The sequence below is a fragment of the Vulpes vulpes genome, chromosome 4, assembly GCF_048418805.1.
Source record: "Vulpes vulpes isolate BD-2025 chromosome 4, VulVul3, whole genome shotgun sequence".
In the NCBI taxonomy this organism is placed as follows: Eukaryota; Metazoa; Chordata; class Mammalia; order Carnivora; family Canidae; genus Vulpes; species Vulpes vulpes.
Genome location: NC_132783.1, coordinates 113,823,713 through 113,842,696, shown reverse-complemented (window position 1 = coordinate 113,842,696; position 18,984 = coordinate 113,823,713). Strand labels below are relative to the sequence as shown.

The window sequence follows — 18,984 nt, the reverse complement described above, 5'->3', positions numbered from 1 at the left end:
CAGGTCGGTGGGTGTCTGGGACTGGGGGCCGGTCAGGGGGGTGCACAACAAACCAGCAGCCAGAGCCCCCATCTGCACCAGGCAGCTACTCCTCAGCCCCACGCCTAGGAAGTCAGGCCAAGGGAGGCAAAGCTTGGAGTTTACACAAGCAGCTGGGAATTCGGGTTTAAACTCTCCTTATTCTTAAATGTTCGCCTCTAATTCAGAAAATTAGTTGAAGCTGAGCACTGAAACCCTGGGTGAGAATTCCTTAGGGCCTGAGGGGGAAGCCTATCAGCCTAGGGAGGGGGTGGGGTGCCCTCCCTAGAGGAGGGGCCTGATGCAGGCCCCTGGGTTTCAGCTCCGAACAGCAGGGGCAGAAGTTCTGGCCCTCTCCCTCCTGCCCTCCCTGGACAGATGACCCCTGGGACAAGGAGCCAGTTCAGACCCCTCACCAGGAGGAACACCCAGTCCAAGGAGGGACCAAAGTTGCTTCTGGAGATGGTCACCCAGGTGAGCAGCAACATGGGTTTGTGAAAGTTTGAGGGGGCCTTCCAGGGAGCCAGAGCCAGAGATCCAGAAGGGGGGCCCCCAGATCCCGCAGCAAGGAACTGTCAGGCTGAGGTGAGGACCAGCTTGCGGGGATCCCTGCCCAGGCCCAGTTCTGCTTTCCTAGGACACTTCACGGTGACTTGCAGCTGCTCTTTGCGGGGGCCCGAGGGCCAGGGGGTGGGGGTGGGGCGGGCTGGGATCAGAGGGCAGACAGCTGGACGCTGGAGCACACAGGTGGAGTCTGCTCGCCCTCCCCCACGGACACACACCCCGGTAGACCCGGCACGCAGCTGGGCACGTGCAACAAGTGGACATTAAATGCGCGCCCACCACCTTGTCTCTAAGACCGAGCTCCGGTGCGCCTGGCAGGTGCAGTTCGGGATCTCCCCTGCCCCCCCCCTCCCCCCGCCAACACACACACCCACGCGATCACCGCGACCTCCGCGACCTCGACCCACCTGGGGCGGGCGGCACCGGGGCACCTGCAGCGAGCGGAGCGCGGGGCGCGCTAACAGGTCCCGCCGCGAGGGGGCGGCAGAGCCGAGCCCTGCAGCCGGGGAGCGCGGGGGCGGGGGCTCGGGGCCCCCCCAGTCTGGGCCAATGTGGGGCACAGGCGAGCGCCCCGCCCGGCTCTAGCCCCGAGCCCTAAGGAAGAGGTGGCGCTTGGAGAGCGGGCGCGGCGGGAGGAGGGGGCTGGAAGATGCTGGAAGATGCTGGAAGCTCGGGGAGGGCTGCTTAGGGGGCCCGCGGACACCGCCCGTCTGTGTTGCTCGGTCGCCCTCTGGTGGACACCAAGGGAGCTTTAAAACCTTCCTAACTCGGAGGATTTTTTTGTTTTCCTTCGCTCTCCCTCCCCCTTCCTGCCCTACCATTGCTTTGTGCTTTTGTTCGTTGTTTCTTATTCCTTTTTTACTATTACAAGTAAGGAAATGGAGTATAAGGCAACCAATAAAGTAGTAAAATGTATCTGGTTCCTCGAGGAGTTCCAAGTCCTATGGTTAATCTACAAAACCAGGTCGTGGAACAATATAAACACATAACTGCATGTGGACACGTACAGATACAGGAACAGAAATAGCCTGAGAATCTGGGGAGAGGAGCTGCAAAAATGAACACCCAACGCAGTGATTTCTTGGGGAGGCAGGGGCAGAGATTTTGCTTTCCCTGGAAGGTTTGCTTTGTTACATGAGAATGCACTTTGTGAAAATAAAAATGGACAAAAGTAGCTTTTTTAGTATACAGTGATGCTTTTTGAAAAAAAATTACAGTATTCAACATGTAGTTATGTAAAGTGATAGTCGTGAAGTAATACCCATGGCGTGAGTCCATATCTTAATAATAACGTGTGTGCGTGCACAGAAAAAAGGCTGGGAAAATATAAACAAAATGTTTACCAATTGTTATTTCTGAGTGGTAGGGTTAAGGCAATCTTTGTTGTTTACTCAATAATCTGTGCCAGTGCTGTAGGTCTGTATTTTCATTTTTTAAAAAAGATTTCTAATTTATTTATTCTAGAGAGAGAGAGAGAGAGAGAGAGAAGCAGAAACACAGGCAAAGGCAGAAGCAGGCTCCATGCAGGGAACCTGATGTGGGACTTGATCCTGGGACTCCAGGATCACGCCCTGGGCCGAAGGCAGGTGCTAAACCGCTGAGCCACCCGGGCTGCCCTGTATTTTCATTTTTAATAGATTTTAAATGATTTTAACCGTTTTCATTTTTAATCATTTATGGTATGTGTGGGCATACCATTACTTAACCAGTTCCCCATATTGATGGACATTTAAGTAGCTTCCAACAATTTCCTGTCATAAGCAGTGCTGTGAGAGACATCTTGCAATACATAAGGATAAATTCTGGAAGGTAGCCTCTGGGTCAAAGAGCGTGGCACATTACATTTTGTTATTATCAGAGCTCTGCCGGGAAGGTTGGGCACATTGTCATTCTCCCCACATACAAACGCGCACAGCAATGTTGGGTGTCTGTTTCCCACTTACCCCCCTACCCACTAGAAATTCTCATTCTTCGTCTTTGCCAGTCTGATAGCTACACAAAGTGATCTTGTTTTAATTTGTGTTTCTTCTCATGACCAAAGTGGTGAAATAAGAAAACTGGTTTTCCTGCTTTTTCTTAATATGTATTCCCAGAGCAGTACTCTCTTAATTATAGATAAAAAGCCTTTATACTCAGCCTTGTATTTGATAGGAGAAGTATCCCTTCCAGGTCTTCCAGTTTCATGAATTTCTTGAAGGTTGTTCACTCTTCCGTGTAATTCTAGAAAAGTGTATTAAATTCTGCAGAAGATCTCAGTGGTGTTTTGATTGTATTGCTTTGCGCTTATAAACTGGAAAGAGCTGACCCCTTTCATCCATGATCGTGATACATCTTGCCCGTGAATCCGATTTTTGTTGTCTTGCATCCTTCATTAAAGTTTTCTAATTGTCTTTATAAAGGTGACTCTAGGGTTCACATCCTCCGTCACAGCACAGGGCCAGGGAAGCAAAGACAACATCCACGGAGGAAGAGCTGAAAGGCAGGACCCGGCTCCCAATAGTGTAGTAGCCACATGCGCCTGCCCACAGGTTTGCAGGCAGTGGAGGCTTCTGCTGAAGAGGGCCCGCTGCCAGCTCCATCTGCACCCACCCTGACACCCTTAGGCAGGTCACTTGGCCTTGCTCAGCTTTAGTTTCTTCCTGGATAAAATGGATTTAATGATAGTGGCCACTGCGTGCTGGCAATGAAGTGAGATAATGCCTATAAAAGTGTTAGCCCAGCGCCTTGCATGCAGGGATAAGGATTTTAAAATGTGGCCTTTCCACCTTTCAGCGGTAACACCAAATATTAGCTAGTATTTGGGATCACACACCACATTTGTCAACCTTTTGGTTCCTGGGGGTTTACTCTTTTATAGAAAGGAATGACTGTAGCCTCTCATCTCAGGACTTTGTATGCGGGTTCAGAGTGGATCCTCCTGGGTACAATAAATACCAGACAGGGGTGGCCATCTCAGTCCAGGGATGTCTCTGGTCAAGTGCTCTGCTGAGGACTGGGGGCTACAGAGAGAAGCCCCATGGGGTGCTCCCTAAGAAAGGAGGGCAATGGAAGAAGCTCTGAGTTTCTCGGGGTTACTTGGCTCCTTGTTCGAGGGTCTCTCGCCTTTGCACCAGGACCATCTGACTCAGAGGTACCCTGAAAGCCACCTGTTGCAGTGCCACCTCTGGCCCCTCTTTGGAGGGATAAGGATGACTGGTAGTCTTGGCTGAGTGGCAAGGAGTCAGCCCCCGGGTATTGACACCCCCCACCCCTATCTGGGAAACTGCCCACATGACCCCAGGCCAGACCTGCCCTGCTCAATAACCCCTTGCTGCCTTTTTTTTTTTTTTTTAACTTCTCCGGGCTCCTCTGGGTCCATCTTCCAGAGCCACACTGAGTCACTCCCTTCAGGGGACTTCACCTCTCTGGACCGGTTTGCTCAGTGCTAATGTGGGAGATGTCAGCCTTCTTCCCACAACCAGGGGCTGTGGAAACTATCACTTTAGCTAATGGATGCGGAAGGGATTTGTGGTGAATAAAGCACCCTGCAAATATAATGTCCTTTTTGGCCCTGAAACCTTAGAGCCAACTGTCACTTAGCCTTGCAGGGCTGGGTTTCCTTGTCTGGGGGTTGAAGGGAAATGTGACACTTCCACATGAGGTTTTTCATTCATTTAGCCAGCCAGTGTTTGGGGTGCTGGGTATTGTATGGCCCCCAGCCATGCCCAGGCCAACCCCATCCCCTCCTACCCTAACTGCCCCCCTGGCTGGTGTGCCATCCTGCCCCAGGCATGAGATTCCTGGTGCTAGGCCAGGCACCGGAGCTCCACAGAGTGAGAAAACTCAGCACCATGTGGGCCTTTCACATGGAGCTACATTTATTCACCGACAAGGACTGCCCTTTATTCTGAAATTCTCTCTGTATCTATACAGCTTGTAAAAGGGTCTGTCTCATTTATGAAATTACAGTAACCAGAGGTGGGGTGATCTTTTCAAGCTGGTGACTGGTGTGGCAGAAAGGTTCTAGAATGGCTCCCTGTGATGCCCTCTTCCTCAGATTCAAGTCTCGGTGTTCTCTCCTCCTCTGGAGGATGGCTGGCCCCAGTGGCTCACTTCTGAAAAACAGAATATACAGCAATAATCACTTCCATGATTAGGCTACAAGAGATTGTGACTTCCATCTTGCCCGGTGACTTCTGCTCTTGCCTTCACGCCCTGCTTGCACGCTTGGATGAAGCTTAAAGAGATGGGTGGTGTGGCCAGATGCTGAGGGTGGCCTCTGGCCAACAGCTGGGAAGATGTCAATGCAACAGTCCTTGAGATTGAATCATGCCAGCAGCCATGTGACCTTGGAAGCAGATTGTTTCCCAGTTATCTCAAGACTAGTAGAGCCCAGCTGCAGGCCTGGACTCGGGGCAGCTGGGGCTTCTGGGACACAAAATAGATTTTAAAGCAATTTGTTATGCAGCAATGATGAATATACATCTGGGTATTTTTTTTAACATTCCTGGTATGTGGAATCCAAAATTCAAAATTCAGGCCCCATAAAAAAAAAAAAAAAAATTCAGGCCCCAGTAGTAGTAAAACAAAACAAAACAAAACTGCTCCCTTACAACTCCTTTTCAGTTGAACATGTGAAATGGTATCCTAAAGGCAGGAAGGCAGGTTCTAGGCCGACCTGGATTCTCTTCTTAGCTCTTAACTGTCTTAGCCAAGCAGCTTCGGGCAAGTTACCTTAACCTTTCTGAGTCTCGAGTTCCTCATCTGTGAAATGGGTACAATGCTGCTTTCCTAAGCAGCAAGAGATATGTGTGTAAATACCAATAATTACCATTTCAAGGACATTCTTTTGTGTCGGGTCCAGTGTTAAATGCTTCACATGCATTATTGCATTTTATCCTCATAAAGATATGACATAAATTGTTATTACTCCCCTCTTGAGATGAGAAAACTAAGACTCAGAAAACTGAGAGGCCTGGGACCATTGTCAAGCCTGCCGGTCTCCATCTCCAAGGCACAGACCTGTGTGGGCCTGAATCCTTGTGGGCCCCTGATAAAGGGGGACTTGAAGGAGTCAAGAGGGAGAAGCAAGCCTCCCAGTGTGTGCTTCCTGACCGTGGCCACTAGGTGGCAGCAAAGACAGGCAGACGAGCCTCCAGCGCGGAAAGCGGAGCTGAAAATTGACTCCTGAAAATACAATTAGCCAAAAATTGATTCCTGCTTTATCGACTGCCTGTTATGTGCCAAATTATTTACAACAATTCGTTTCACTAATGCTCATCGCCCCCCTACGAGGTTTGTTATTACCCACTTTAAAAAAGGGGAAACAGAGACTGAGTTAAATCACTTCCCAAGGTCACACGGCTAGAAATGTCATGCATCAATCTTTTGGTGTGACTCCTTCCAGAACTTCTCCATGTCAATAAACTGCCTAGGTCTCTGCCTCTCTCTTTCTGTCTCCCATGAATAAATAAATAAAATCTTAAGACAAAAGTACTTTCCTTTTTTTTATGTATGATTTTCAGAGTTCTGCTTGTACATATTTTTCAACTTGCTTCTTTCATCTGCAGTGAATTTTGGAAGCATTTCCAAGGGAGTCCACACCTTACTATTCCATAGCATGGTGGGGTCGCACAGTGTGTGAGTAATCAACCATCTGTGGACAGTCGTGTAAAATATTTCCAATACTATTAGGCTTTTACCTACCCACCCCGCAAAAAGGTTTCACAAACATGCATGAACAGGTGACCCTGTGGAGCTTTTCTGTCCCATGGATTGCCAGGAGTGCGGCCCTGGGTTGCAGGTTGGGTATGTTGGTAGAGATGCTTGTCCCCCACCTGGGGGCTGTGCTCACTGTCATTCTCACCCTCGGTGACCGGGAAGCCTGTCTCCTATGGTCTTGCCATTCCCCAAGTGTCAGGGTCCACACTTTTTGCCAGTTTAATACAAAGAATTTTCTAGTCAATATTTTAGCTTCCTCCTTCCTTGCAGGTGAGTAGTGAGAGTTTGTGTAAGCAACAACATCCCATGGGGAGAGATGAGAGAAGAAAATGTCCCCTCCCAGGCAGAGACTCAGGCTGAATGCATGCCCCTTGTGTGTGCATGGAGCACAGATACATTGAAAAGGTGCCAGTCTTTTAAGTTGTGGCGTGCAAAGCCCAGCACTACGGCCAGACCGGAACCCCTTAGGGTGCGTTTGTGCTTTGGGGGGATAGTGTGTGCAATTGCTTAGCTGGGCTGTGGCAATGAGAGGGGTGAACAGGCGCCTGGGAGGAGGTGGGATTTGGAGGCAGTCGGGAGGATGTGGAAAGAAATAAGCAGGATTTCAGGCCCCACACCTTGTGGCTTCAGGCTCAGGCAGGAGGGAAACCCCCAAGCCTCTTTATGGTGTAGTAGGGGCTCCCAGAATGTAGAGCTAACCCTAATATCAGAGAGCCCTGGGTGAGCCCCTCCCACTCATCTAACACCACTAGGCCCTAGCCCCCTCACTCCACTCTGTAGCCTATCAGGAAAGAGCTGTGATTGTCCCCATTTTACAGATAAAAATGTTGAGGCTCCAGGAGGCGAGGGCACCCAGCAGCATCTGAGAAGTGGTGGGTGGTACAAAGCAGGCATAGGCTCAGGGTGGTCTCGAGGGTGCTCCTAAGCCTGAGGGGGCTGTGAGCACTCCCCAGGTAGGGCCCACAGTAGCAGAGCTGGCAGGGGCTCTACTAGGGAGGGCAGCCTGGGTGTTGCTCTCATCTCGCCCTCTCCTGGGGCTGCCCACCCCTCCCCAGGGCCCACGTTATCTGCCTCCTGGGCACACAGCTGTAGGCTCTCACCAGCTGAGGCCCTTCCTGGCAGGCGGTGTCTGACCTTTGGACTGTAAAACAAGCCTTGGCCTGGCCCAGAGTAGCCCGCACTCATCGTCCTTAGGGCCTGCGGATGTGGGTATGTCCAGACACACATGTGCACATGCATTCAGGCTCCCAAGGGTGCCTTTGAGCCTCCACTCAGAGTTGAAGCTCAGGGCTGAGGACGTGCTGTCTGTCCCTACACTGGGGACTGCTATGGATGGTTTCAGAGTCCAGGTTACTTCCTAAAAAAGGACCAAGCTGGAACCAGAGAATCCCAAGGGAATCTGAGGACCAGAGAGGGTATGAAAAGTGCCCAGGACCGCACAGCAGACCAGAGCCAGAGCCAGGTCCACATAGGCCAAGCAGATCACACCTCTCTGGGTCTCAGCAGCCTTGCCTGCCCAGTGGGGAGAGATGTGCCAACACTTCTGACTTACCACCCCACCTCCCTGCTGCAGACCCTCACCCTACCGATCCTTACCACTGAGCCCGAAGCTCTTGTTATCTCCAGGGCCCTGGAGCCTGGTGATTTCTGGAAGAGGGCCCTCCCTCTGTGGGGGGACCAGATGGATGTGACTGCAAGGGCTGCTCAGGCCTGATATGGGGCTCAGCAGGCCCTGGTCTTTATCAGTGGAACCTGGGGCTCCAGGCAGGCATGTGGCCCTGGCTAGAAGGGGGAGCAGTGAGGAAAGGGTGCCCTGATCCTGAGCAGACGAGATACAGGACAGACATGTTTTTCAGTTTGTTTTTTTTTTTTTTTTTTTTGTAATCTATACTGCTTTCTCTGATCAGGAATGTAATTTAGGCAAGTTAAGTAAGTTCCACATACCAGAAGTAGTTGGTTTTGAAAGTGAAAGTGCCTATGAATCCATCTCCCAGACATAATCCTTGGGCCCAGATTGGGGTCATCTCTCCAGATTTTGTCTGCACATAGACTAACATCGCCAATTATTTGCTAGATTGAAATCAGACAATAGAGCTCAGTGTGGTGGCTCAGAGTGCGTCCAAGGTCCCAAACCGTGTGGCTCCTTGGCTTCATACCCAGGCACGTGACTTCCTCTCCTTGAACCTCAGTTTTTTCTTTTATAAGACCTCACATGGACATTGTCAAGGTTAAACGAAGTAATGCCTGTGAGGCACTTTAGCTGAGCCTGGCCCACAGTGAGCTCTCAACAGTTGTCAGTGTCCCCAGGGTAGTCACATAATTTGCCTTTTTTTTTTCACTTATGTTTCAACAACACAACATGGATATCTCTCCACATTGATGCCAAAGTTGTAGTCCTCTCTTTTTGACAAATCCAGAGCTTTCCTTGTGTGTGTGAATAATTTGCCTTTTTTTTTTTAAAGATTTTATTTATTTATTCATGAGACACATAGAGAGGGAGAGACTGAGACCTAGGCAGAGGAAGAGAAGCAGGCTCCCTGCAGGGAACCTAATGTGGAATTTGATCCCAGGATGCTGGGATCACGACCTGAGCCAAAGGCAGATGCTCAACCCCTGAGCCACCCAGGCACCCCTCATTTCCTTTTAAATCAGTTTTCTTATCGTATAATTTGGATATAGCAAAATACACTCATTTTAAGAGTACTTTTCAATGACTTTCAAAAATTATAGTCATGTAACCACCAGCCATAACCACAATCTAGAACATTTCTGTCACTCCAAAAGTTCTTTCATGCCCCTTTGTCGTCAATCCTTTGCCCCCACATCCTGCCCCTAGGCAGCCCCTGGACTGTTTCCCCGCCCTTATAGCCTAGATGTCCTTTTTCCAGAATTTCTTTTCAATGGCTTCATTCAGTAGGCACTCTCTGCGGCTTCTTCACCTCGCACGGGGTTTTTGAGCTTTTGCCCCATGTTACTGAGAGCGGATTGCTTTTCATTGCTGAGAAGCGTTCTATCACGTGGACCTACGAGCTTGGGCATCTGTGCACCTGCTAGTGAACATCTGGATTATTTCCAATGTGGGGCTACTTATTCCCTCATGTTTAAAATCCCAGTGAGGAGTGGCACTGAGATGGTTTCTAAATGTTTACATTACCTTATAAGTGATACTGTAATAAATAGCCACGTACATTTTTATAGTCATTACTGCCAGGGGAATATCATGCACTAGAGGTATAATAGAAATCTTTTTATTTTTTTTTTTTTACAATAGAAATCTTTTAAAAAATAGACCCCTCCCCCACCCCTCATTCCAACTGGGGACACAGAGGCACAGACATGGCAGACGGTGTGCCAAAATCACGCTGTGAATCAGTCTCCATGCAGAAGACAGAACACAAGCCTGCATTTACCCATCTCTCCCCAGGGCCTTGAACAAAGCAGGGTGTTTGCTCCATAAGGAACACACCCACAGTATCCCCTAACAATATGCTAGGTCTCAACGATGACGATGATGATGATGGCCATGGCCATGTGCTCAGTGTTTTGTTTTTTTTTTTTTAATTTATTTATTTATTTATGATAGGTATAGAGAGAAAGAGAGGCAGAGATTCAGGAGGAAGGAGAAGCAGGCTCCATGCCGGGAGCCTGATGCGGGACTCGATCCCGGGACTCCAGGATCGTGCCCTGGGCCAAAGGCAGGCGCCAAACCGCTGCGCCACCCAGGGATCCCCTGCTCAGTGTTAACTACTGCTATTGAACGCTAGGTAGTGTTCTAAGTGCTTTGTGTGGATCCACGCACCTCACTTTAATCCACACCACATCCCCATAAAGGAGGTAAACCTGTGATTTCTACAGTTAAGAAAACAGAGGCACAGAGAGGTGAAGCATCTTGCCTGAGGTCCAACAGCCTGGAAGTGGCAGGGCTGAGACTCCCACCGGACAGTCAAGCTCCAGAGCTGCTGCCCACGTGCTCATGAGTCCCTGCTGAGCAAGGAAGGTGGCGCGGTGCAGCAGACACAGCCTGAATCAGATGCCAGGTAGCCTAGGCCTTTTGTCCCCCACTTGCTGTGTGACGTGGGCAGTCTGGTTCCCTCTCTGGGACTCAGGTTCTTCAATTTGACAAGATGGTTTAGATTATTTTCTAGAGCTGGGATGATGAGAGAAACAGGGAGCCAGAGGCTTCACACCTTGAAGGGGCTCAGGAGAGCAGGTGGCCTGGTGGCTTTTCCAGGCAGGCCTGGTCTCAGTCCCCAGCGGCCAGCTGGCCCTGAGCAGGGGATCTGGCCTCTGTGCCCCAGGCCAGGTGAGGCTGGCCCTCCTGGCACACTGCATTTCTCTGCTGGCTTGGATGCCCGGAGTCCGTGGAGTCCAGCGCCAGTCCGTGCCCACGCTTCAGAACATGCTCATAGTCTGAAAGTCCCTCCTTCACCCTCCAGGCCACCCAACTTCTCCCTGCCTCGGCCCTGCCTTCTGGCCCTGTGCTATAGCTGCACCCTGCCTCCCTCCAGCTTCACCAAAACTACATCCATGGCCGTTTTCAAATCTATACCAGCTAAAAGATGTGTACTATATATGACATGTATCGAGCACTGTTAGAATTTCAACTCAGAGGAGTTGAGTACTTTGCCCCTGGTCACACAGCATGTACAGGGCACAGCTAGGATGTGGGGCCAGTCACTGTTCCCAAGCCCATAATCTTAACCACCACACTACATCTCCCCACTTAGGGTACCCCAGAACGTCTGGCTCCTTCCTGATCCCATTCCTCCCACAATATCTGTCCATCAGCTGGGGGCTAGAGTACAGCGTTGCTGTTAGGAACACACTTCCCCAGAGTTGATCATCTTGGGTTCAAATCTTGATACCACTGCTCACTGGCTGGGTGTCTTATGAGCAAGCCTCATAACCTCTCTGAGCCTCATTTGCTCATCTATAAAATGGAAATAACAATAGGATGCACCTCCCACAGTGTGGTGAAAAATTTTTTTAAAGATTTTATTAATTTGAGAGAGATCGGGAGAGCAAGAACAGGAGCAGGGTGAGAGGCAGAGGATGAAGCAGACTCCTCACTGAGTAGGGAGCCTGATACAGGGCTCAATCCCCGGAGTCCAGAATCACAACCCGAGCCAAAGTCAAGCGCTTAGCTGAGTGAGCCACCCAGGTGCCCCAGTGTGGTGAAAATTAAATCAATAGTGGTTCTAATGTTTAGAACCGGTGTTTCTAAAGTGTGGTCTCTGGGGCCCCCTAAGTTCCCCGAGACCCTTTCAGGGGATCCCTTAGGTCAAGACTAAGACTAAGATGTTATTTGCCTTTTTTACTTTCAGTCTTTCATGAGTGTACAATGGGGTTTTCCAGAGCCTCTGTGTCATGATATCTCACAACAGACTGAATACGGAAGCAGGAGTGAGAACCCAGCTGTCTTCTTATAAGCCAGGCATTAAAGAGATTTGGGAAAATATAAAACAATGCTACTCTTTGCAATTTCTTTTTGTTTTCAAAAATGTGATGATTTTTCATAAAATAAATTATATTAGAATGCTTATTATTATTACATTAAGTAATACTAAATATCTTAGTTTTAATTTTTAGCACAGTGAATGTTGGTAGATATAATGACCACAAAAAGAAGATCTTGGGATTCATCAATAATTTCTAAGAGTATAAAGGGGTCCTGAGACCAAAAAATATTTTTAACGGCTCTGGGAGTGCAAGGCACTGGCTACATTTGTGGAGGGAGATGCCCTTGACCTTGGGCTTGCTAAAACGCATCGTTCTTTTTCACCAGGGCTGTGTCTCTCCCCTCCTCAGCCTGCCCTGCTGGAGGTCATTGCTAAACCACAGGTGACTGGACACTGGCCAAGAGACACATGTCAGACCTTGGCCCAGGTTCCACCATGGTTGATTGCTGTGTGACCCTGGACTAGACCCCAGGATGCTCTTGGCTTTCTCTTTCTTCACCTGAAGGACAGGCATGGTCAGCCAAGCAGATTTCTCGGGCACCTTGGACTGCTACCATGTGGAGAAAGTGTGAACAATAAATCCTAAATCTGCCGACCTGGAGGTCGGATCTCGAGGACACCAGGAGGAATGCAGCCTTTGGCCCCCCCACCCCCCCGGCCTCGGAGGTGACAACCGGGTCAACAGGATGCCGGGTGGGAAAAGCTGCACAGTGGGGTCTCCCTGTCCAGGTTTCTAGCCTCTGCAAACTTTGTGGTGTGGGACCCGCAGCCTCACGGCACCTCAGCAATGACATCTGCAGGCGGGAAGATTGAACTCCGGCTTGCCCCTGTTCTAGCTGGAACCTGGGAAGCTCCAGGCCTGCACACCTCCTTTCCCTCGTCTTGTCACCTAGGAGGCAGGGGAAAGGGAGAGAGAAAGGGAGAGGAGAGAACACTGAACAGAGGGAAGGGCTGCATTGGAAGCTGCGCAGCCTTCTCTGGCTCTGCCAGCATCCCAAGTGACCTCAGGTGAGTCCATGTCCCCATCGGAGCCTCAGCTCCCAGGAATTTAAAATGGGTACAACCTGGTGGAACTGAGTTGGCTTCTGTCTGCCCTGCAAATCCGATGGAAGTTTGGGGATTCAGCAGATATTCCTTTCTCAGGGCCCCACATCCCAGAAAGAAATGCTACCCCCAAACACCCTTGTTTTTCTCCAGAGGGCCAGTCTGTTCCTGAGTCACTCAACACAACTTTATTCAGCACGTACTTTCACCAAGCCGCAGGGCAGGCTGGAGCCCAGATATTTTCAATTCTTTGTATTCTAACCTGCTTAATCAGGACTCCAGAAACATTCACGTGGGGCCCAGGGCTGTGCTAGAGATGAGAGAGGAATGAATTGGGATCTTTGCCTTGTAATGAGCCTGGAATCTCACTATGAGAGGCATTTGTTCATTCATTCATTCATTCAACAAATACCTACTGAGCCAGGGCCTGTGCTATGAACAAAACAGACAAGGCTCTGCCCTTGTGGAAATTACAGTTTAGCAGAGGGAACAGACATTAAACAAATAAACACCCAAGCACAGGTATTCTCAGACATTCTGATGACTCACGTAAATGGTATGAGATGGGATTATAGAGATTTTTCAGTGGGAATGTTAGTAACACCTTAAGGATGGTAACATAAGCACATAGGAGTCTGGAGGTAGTGGCTGCTGGTGTTAGTTCAGCAACCCAGGAACAGAAGTCCCTGTTGTACCTCATGTTCCCAAGAAGGCTGCTGGAGTGTCTGCCTTCACGTTCATATACCAGACAGAAAGCCCAAAGAATGGGAGAGTGAAAAGGTATGCTTTGGTTCTCTATCCCCTTTTTAAGGAGCCTTCACAGAAAGCCACACAACCTCTTGCTTCTATCTCATTGGCCATAACCTAGTCATGTAGCCACACCTGCTGGAAAGGAGGTGGTGGTAAATGAAGCAATGAGCTGGGCATCCTTAATGAAATAAGAATTCTGTAAGGAGAGTGAAAGGGAGAAAGAATATCAGGCAGGTGTATTTGTTTCCTGTTGTTACCATGGTCTGAGTGGCATAAAACAGCAGACACTTATTCACTCACAGTACTGGAGGCCAGAAGCCCAAAATCAGTATCACTGGGCTGAAATCAAGGGGCTCTCGGGGCTACATGTCCTCCAGAAGTTCTGCAGAAGGATCGATTCATCGCCTCTTCCAGCTCCCAGAGGCTGCTGGCATTCCTTGGTTTGTAGCTACAGGAACTCCAGGGTTCAAAGCCAACATTTTCACATCTCCCACTGCTTCATCTTTGTGTTGTCTTCTCCTCCATACAGGTGTCCAATTGCTCCTGCATCTCTCTTATAAAGGATGCATGTGATTGAATGGAGCCTCACTCCACCCACCCCACCCCCACCACCAACCAGATAGTCCAGGATAATCTCCCCATCTTGAGCCCTTAATTTAATCACAACTGCAAATGTTAACCTTTTTCCAAAAAAGTAACAGAGGTCTGATGGCTTTTTTTTTTTTTTTTAAAGATTTATTTATTTCAGAAAGAGAGAGAGAGAGCTCTGGGAAGGAGGCAGGGGAAAGGGAGAGAGAAACTCAAGTAAGCCCCTGGCTGAGCACAGGGCCCAATGCGGGGTTTGATCTCATGACCCTGAGATCAAAACCTGAGCCGAAACCAAGAGTCAGGCACCCCTAAGGCCTGATAGCTTTGGGGGCCAATTATCAGCCTTCTACAGTAGAACACATCAATTTCTATTCCCTGGGACTCCATTTAAACTGAGGGGTCTCATTTCCTCTTTCATTCATGATTTTATTAATTTGAGTCTTTCTCTTTTCTTTTTAATAAGTCTGGCCAGGGGTTTATCTATCTCACTAATTCTTTCAAAGAACCAGCTCCTAGCTTCATTGATCGGTTCTACTGTTCTTCTGGTTTCTATTTCATTGATTTCTGCTCTAATCTTTATCATTTCTCTTCTCCTGCTTGGTTTGGGCTTTATTTGTTATTTTTTATACAGCTACTTTAGGTGTAAGGTTAGCTTGTATATTTGAGATTTTTCTGATTTTTTGAGAAGGCTTGTATTGAAATGTACTTCCCTCTTAGGATCGCCTTTGCTGTATCCCAAACATTTTGAACAGTTGTACTTTCATTTTCGTTAGTTTGCACGAATCTTTTAAATTCTTCTCTAATTTCCTGGCAAATTGAATTTAAATAAATTTAAAAATATGTAAGTTGAGGAGTCTCCAAAGAAGAGATACTGCACCTGAGTTGGAAAGAATGCATGGGAGTTAGCCTGCGGAGGAGTAGGGAAGAGAGTCCTGAACAGAGGGAACAGCATGTGTGAAGGCCTGGGGTGACAAAGGGCTGGCAGTGGGGCTGGCAAGGGTGGAGGGTGGTAGAGAAATATGAGCTGGAGTCCAAAAGCCCAGAAGCCATGGCAGGGCTCTCTGTGTTTATTCTATTTTTATTTCTCTTTGTAAGTTTTTGTTTTTGAGTAATCTCTACAACCATCATGAGGCTCGAACTCACAGCCCTGAGATCAAGAGTCATGTGCTCTTCCAACTGAGCCAGCCAGGTGCTCCTGTTCTATTTTTAAAAGATCTCTCAGGCAGCCATTTGGAGACAGAGGCTGTTGCCATAATCCAGGGAAGGGAGGTGGTAACTTGGTCAGGGCCAGGGCTGGGGGCTGGGAGCAGTGGTCAGGGAGTATTATTCTATTTATCTGATTTTGTCATGTTTATGGAATTGCTCATTTTTAAAAATATGTTTTTTGCTGTACTTTCTTTTCACCTGTTATTTAGAATTTTGCATTTTGCACTCCTTTTCCTGAGGAAGGCTCCTAAGGCTGCATGAGCTTCAGGCTCCCCACACCTGCACTCGTGAGCACAGGGGCACGCGCTGTCCTCATCTGCCCGCTCATGGACTGAAGGGCACATTGCTAGTGGCCTCCCCTGATCTGGAGCCAGTGCCCTGAGCAAACAGCAGGCGCTTCTGGCCTTTTCCCTTTCTACCTGCAAACTCTCTCCCCAGGACTGAACTCCCTGAGGCCAGGGATCTCTTCTTCTTCACCCTCACCAGACCCCCAGCACTCACCACCGCACCTGGTGCAGGGCAGGCCTGCTGTCCAGAGGAGGGGAATGATGAACATGGAGGGACAATGAATGTTGCAGCCTGGTTTTCAGGAGATAGGAGCTGGAGACCACACCTGAAGGCATGACAGTGCGTGAGCAGGCTGGCCTGAGCTTTCCCAGGGACTGACCCTGGACCCACACCCCGGGGGGGCTGATTCAGAGGGAGGACCTCACCAGACCTTGGATGACTAAGCCGCAAGAGCACCTCTCAGAGAAGACCTCTCTGGTCAGGGCCACCACACTCCTGACTGCACATCACTGGGACCTATCCCTATGTCCTTAGACTGAACTTCAGACTCAGGGCAGGCTACCCACTGATTCTCAGGGCAGGCAGAGAGCAAACCACCTGGAAGTAAAGTGGGAACTAATGTAATTTATTTAAACTCTCTGGATGTCAACTTCCAGATGTATAACTTTGAGCAAACTTTCACTTTTCTCTGAATCTCAACTTCCACATCTGTGAAATGGAGCAATACTAGTTTCCATTTCACAGGCTTGTGGTGAGGACTAAGTGAGATAAGCCCTGGATAGCATTTAGCACAGGGCTTGGCATGTAAGAAGGCACAGCAGGTACCTGTTTTTTTTTTTTTTTTTAAGATTTTATTTATTTGTTTGAGAAAGAGGGAGAGAGCATGAGTGGAGGGTGGGGGCAGAGGCTGAGGGACAGAAACAGGCCCCCTGTTGAGTGGGGGGCCCGATGTGGGACTCCATCCCAGGACCTTGAGATCACAACCCGAACTGAAGGCAGATGCCTAACTGTCTAAGCCACCAGGCACCCCCCAAAATACCATTTATTATTATTCCTTCTACTTTCTATTTCCAAGTACCAGTCTGTGGAAGTTTTCCTTGATTCAAGGTGAAATGAGAAAAACTAATATGGGAGAAAGCCTAATTAATATTAATATCTCCACTTTCTTCTGTTTATTTTTTCTACATTTCCATTAATATACTACTTTTACAGTAAGAAAAAAGGAACAGAAGTCATCTATAAATTAGAAATATTAGAAATACACGCACTATATATGTGTAATAAATACTGTGAAGAAAGAGCAGAAATGTTAATGGTAATTACCCCTCGGGTGCTGAGACTAAAGGTGGGTGGCTTTTATTCTGTTCATGATAAATCATGTTTTGCAATGAGTATGTTTCTTTAAGTTACTGGAAAACAGGAATAAAATTTTATTCAACTCTCTATCCTGTGATTATTTCCTTCTCACTAATTTTATGCTCAAATGTTCTTTTTCTGAAATCATGATCAGAATAGATCATTCCATTTTTTTAAATTTATTTTTCTCCCACCCCTTCCCTCCCCCAGTAATTCATTAAAAAAAAAAAAAAGAAGAAAGGAAAAAACCTATTCTGGGCAAACTTTAAAATCGACATCCCTGTACCCAATTTTATTTTCCTGAAATTTCATTGGTCTGTGGAGTCCTGTTATTTGATAACCACCAAATAACTTATTCAGATATTCTAGATGAACTACCTTATTTTAGAGCTGGTGAAACAGACCTAGAAAGACGAGTAAGCTTTCATTCTAAAAACACAAAAAATACAAACAGTAAGATCACGAACATCCAAGATCTCCTACTCAGAATTGACAACTGTTAAGTGTTAAGAGGTGGTTATATTTTGTCTAATCCTGTGTTTTTAATTTTAATTTTTATTTTTATTTTTTTTTTTTGTTTTTAATTTTTAAATTACAGAGTCAAAGCTCCATTGGCCTCCATCTCTGTCCCACCCTCCTCCCCACTCTCCCCGTGCAGCCCCCCATCCACCATCCACTAGCAAATGCAAAGAACAGTACGTGTAGTATTATTTCGTGCATATATTTTGAAATTACATAAATGGCATCAAACTACACGTCATTCTGTCACTTGTTTTTCTCCCCTCTCAACATTATGTTTTCTACGTATATCTGCATATAGACTTTTTTTTCTTTAAGATTTTATTGATTTATTCATGAGAGACACAGAGAGAGGCAGAGACACAGGCAGAGGGAGAAGCAGGCTCCCTGCAGGGAGCCCGGTGTGGGACTCAATCTCAGGTCTCCAGGATCACCCCCTGGGCTGAAGGCAGATGCTCAACCGCTGAGCCACCCAGGTATCCCTGAATATAGACACTTGAATTATTTCTCCTTAGTATTTAGTAGTATTTAGTATCCTGGCTGATATATCCATTTCCCATTGAGGTACATTTAGGTTTTTTCCAGATGATTCTCCAAGGTCACAAAGGAGTCAAATGCCCTTTCTCCTGCCCAATGTCACAGACGCATAGTCACTCTGGGGCAGATACAGTTCAGAATTCAGAGCTCCACCACAGTCACACGTGGTCATGGGTAAGATCCAGTTGTCTCCCTGGACCCACACTCCTCTGTTCTCCTTGTATCCTAGGTCCCCAGAGATTCAGGGCAACTGGGCTTCACAGTGTGGGTAAGAGAGGGTCTAGAGGCAAGGGTCTTTCCTCAGGACAGAATGTTAGAAGACCCCCAGGCACTCCTGGCCTGGACTTAATGATTCCAAAATGTGGTTAGGGTTGTCTGACTGGGGACACCTGGATGGCTCAGTGGTTGAGCATCTGCCTTCAGCTCAGGTTGTGATCCCAGGGTCCTGGGATCAAGTGTTGCATCAGGACCCCCTGTGGGGAGCCTGCTTCTCCCCCTGCCTGTGTCTCTGTCTCTCTTTGTGTCTCTCATGAATAAATAAATAAAATCTTTAAAAAGGATTGTCAGACTGTTTCTAAGTGGTCATCAGAGGACAAAGCCTATGATAGGCATCAGTGCTATTCACCAAACATTCCAGTTCTCCCCACTTGGAGCACAAGGAAGAAAACATGTCTCTTCCCCTTTGGAGTTAAGCATGTCTATGTGATTTGTTTTGTCAAAAAAAAAAAAAAAGTGAGAGAAAGAAACAAGTCACTTCCTGGTGAAGCCTCAAGAGCCAGTGCACCATTGAGTATATTCTCTCTCACGTCCTGGAACGGCAACAGGCAGTGTTCAGGTTGGTGGCTGACCACACAACAGAACCCGAAGCAACCCCACAATGAATGTTTTAAGCCCAAATCTTGGGGTTGTTTGCCACAGCAACATAACCTGGCCTATCCTGTCTGTTACAGGGTTA

At 48.0% G+C, this 18,984-nt stretch overlaps 1 long non-coding RNA gene across 2 annotated transcripts in view; it reads right to left on the bottom strand.

The window, feature by feature from the left end:
• Positions 1–1,758: 1,758 nt before the first annotated feature.
• Positions 1,759–18,984, bottom strand: part of LOC112926995 (uncharacterized) — a 67,748-nt gene continuing 50,522 nt past the window's right edge. Inside the window, exon 3 of one of the 2 annotated variants that reach the window (XR_003236445.2) lies at positions 1,759–4,676. This is a non-coding gene — a long non-coding RNA (uncharacterized lncRNA). Of the gene's footprint in view, positions 4,677–11,251; positions 12,631–18,984 lie in introns of those variants that run through there. The other variant, XR_012001203.1, reaches the window with a different exon arrangement.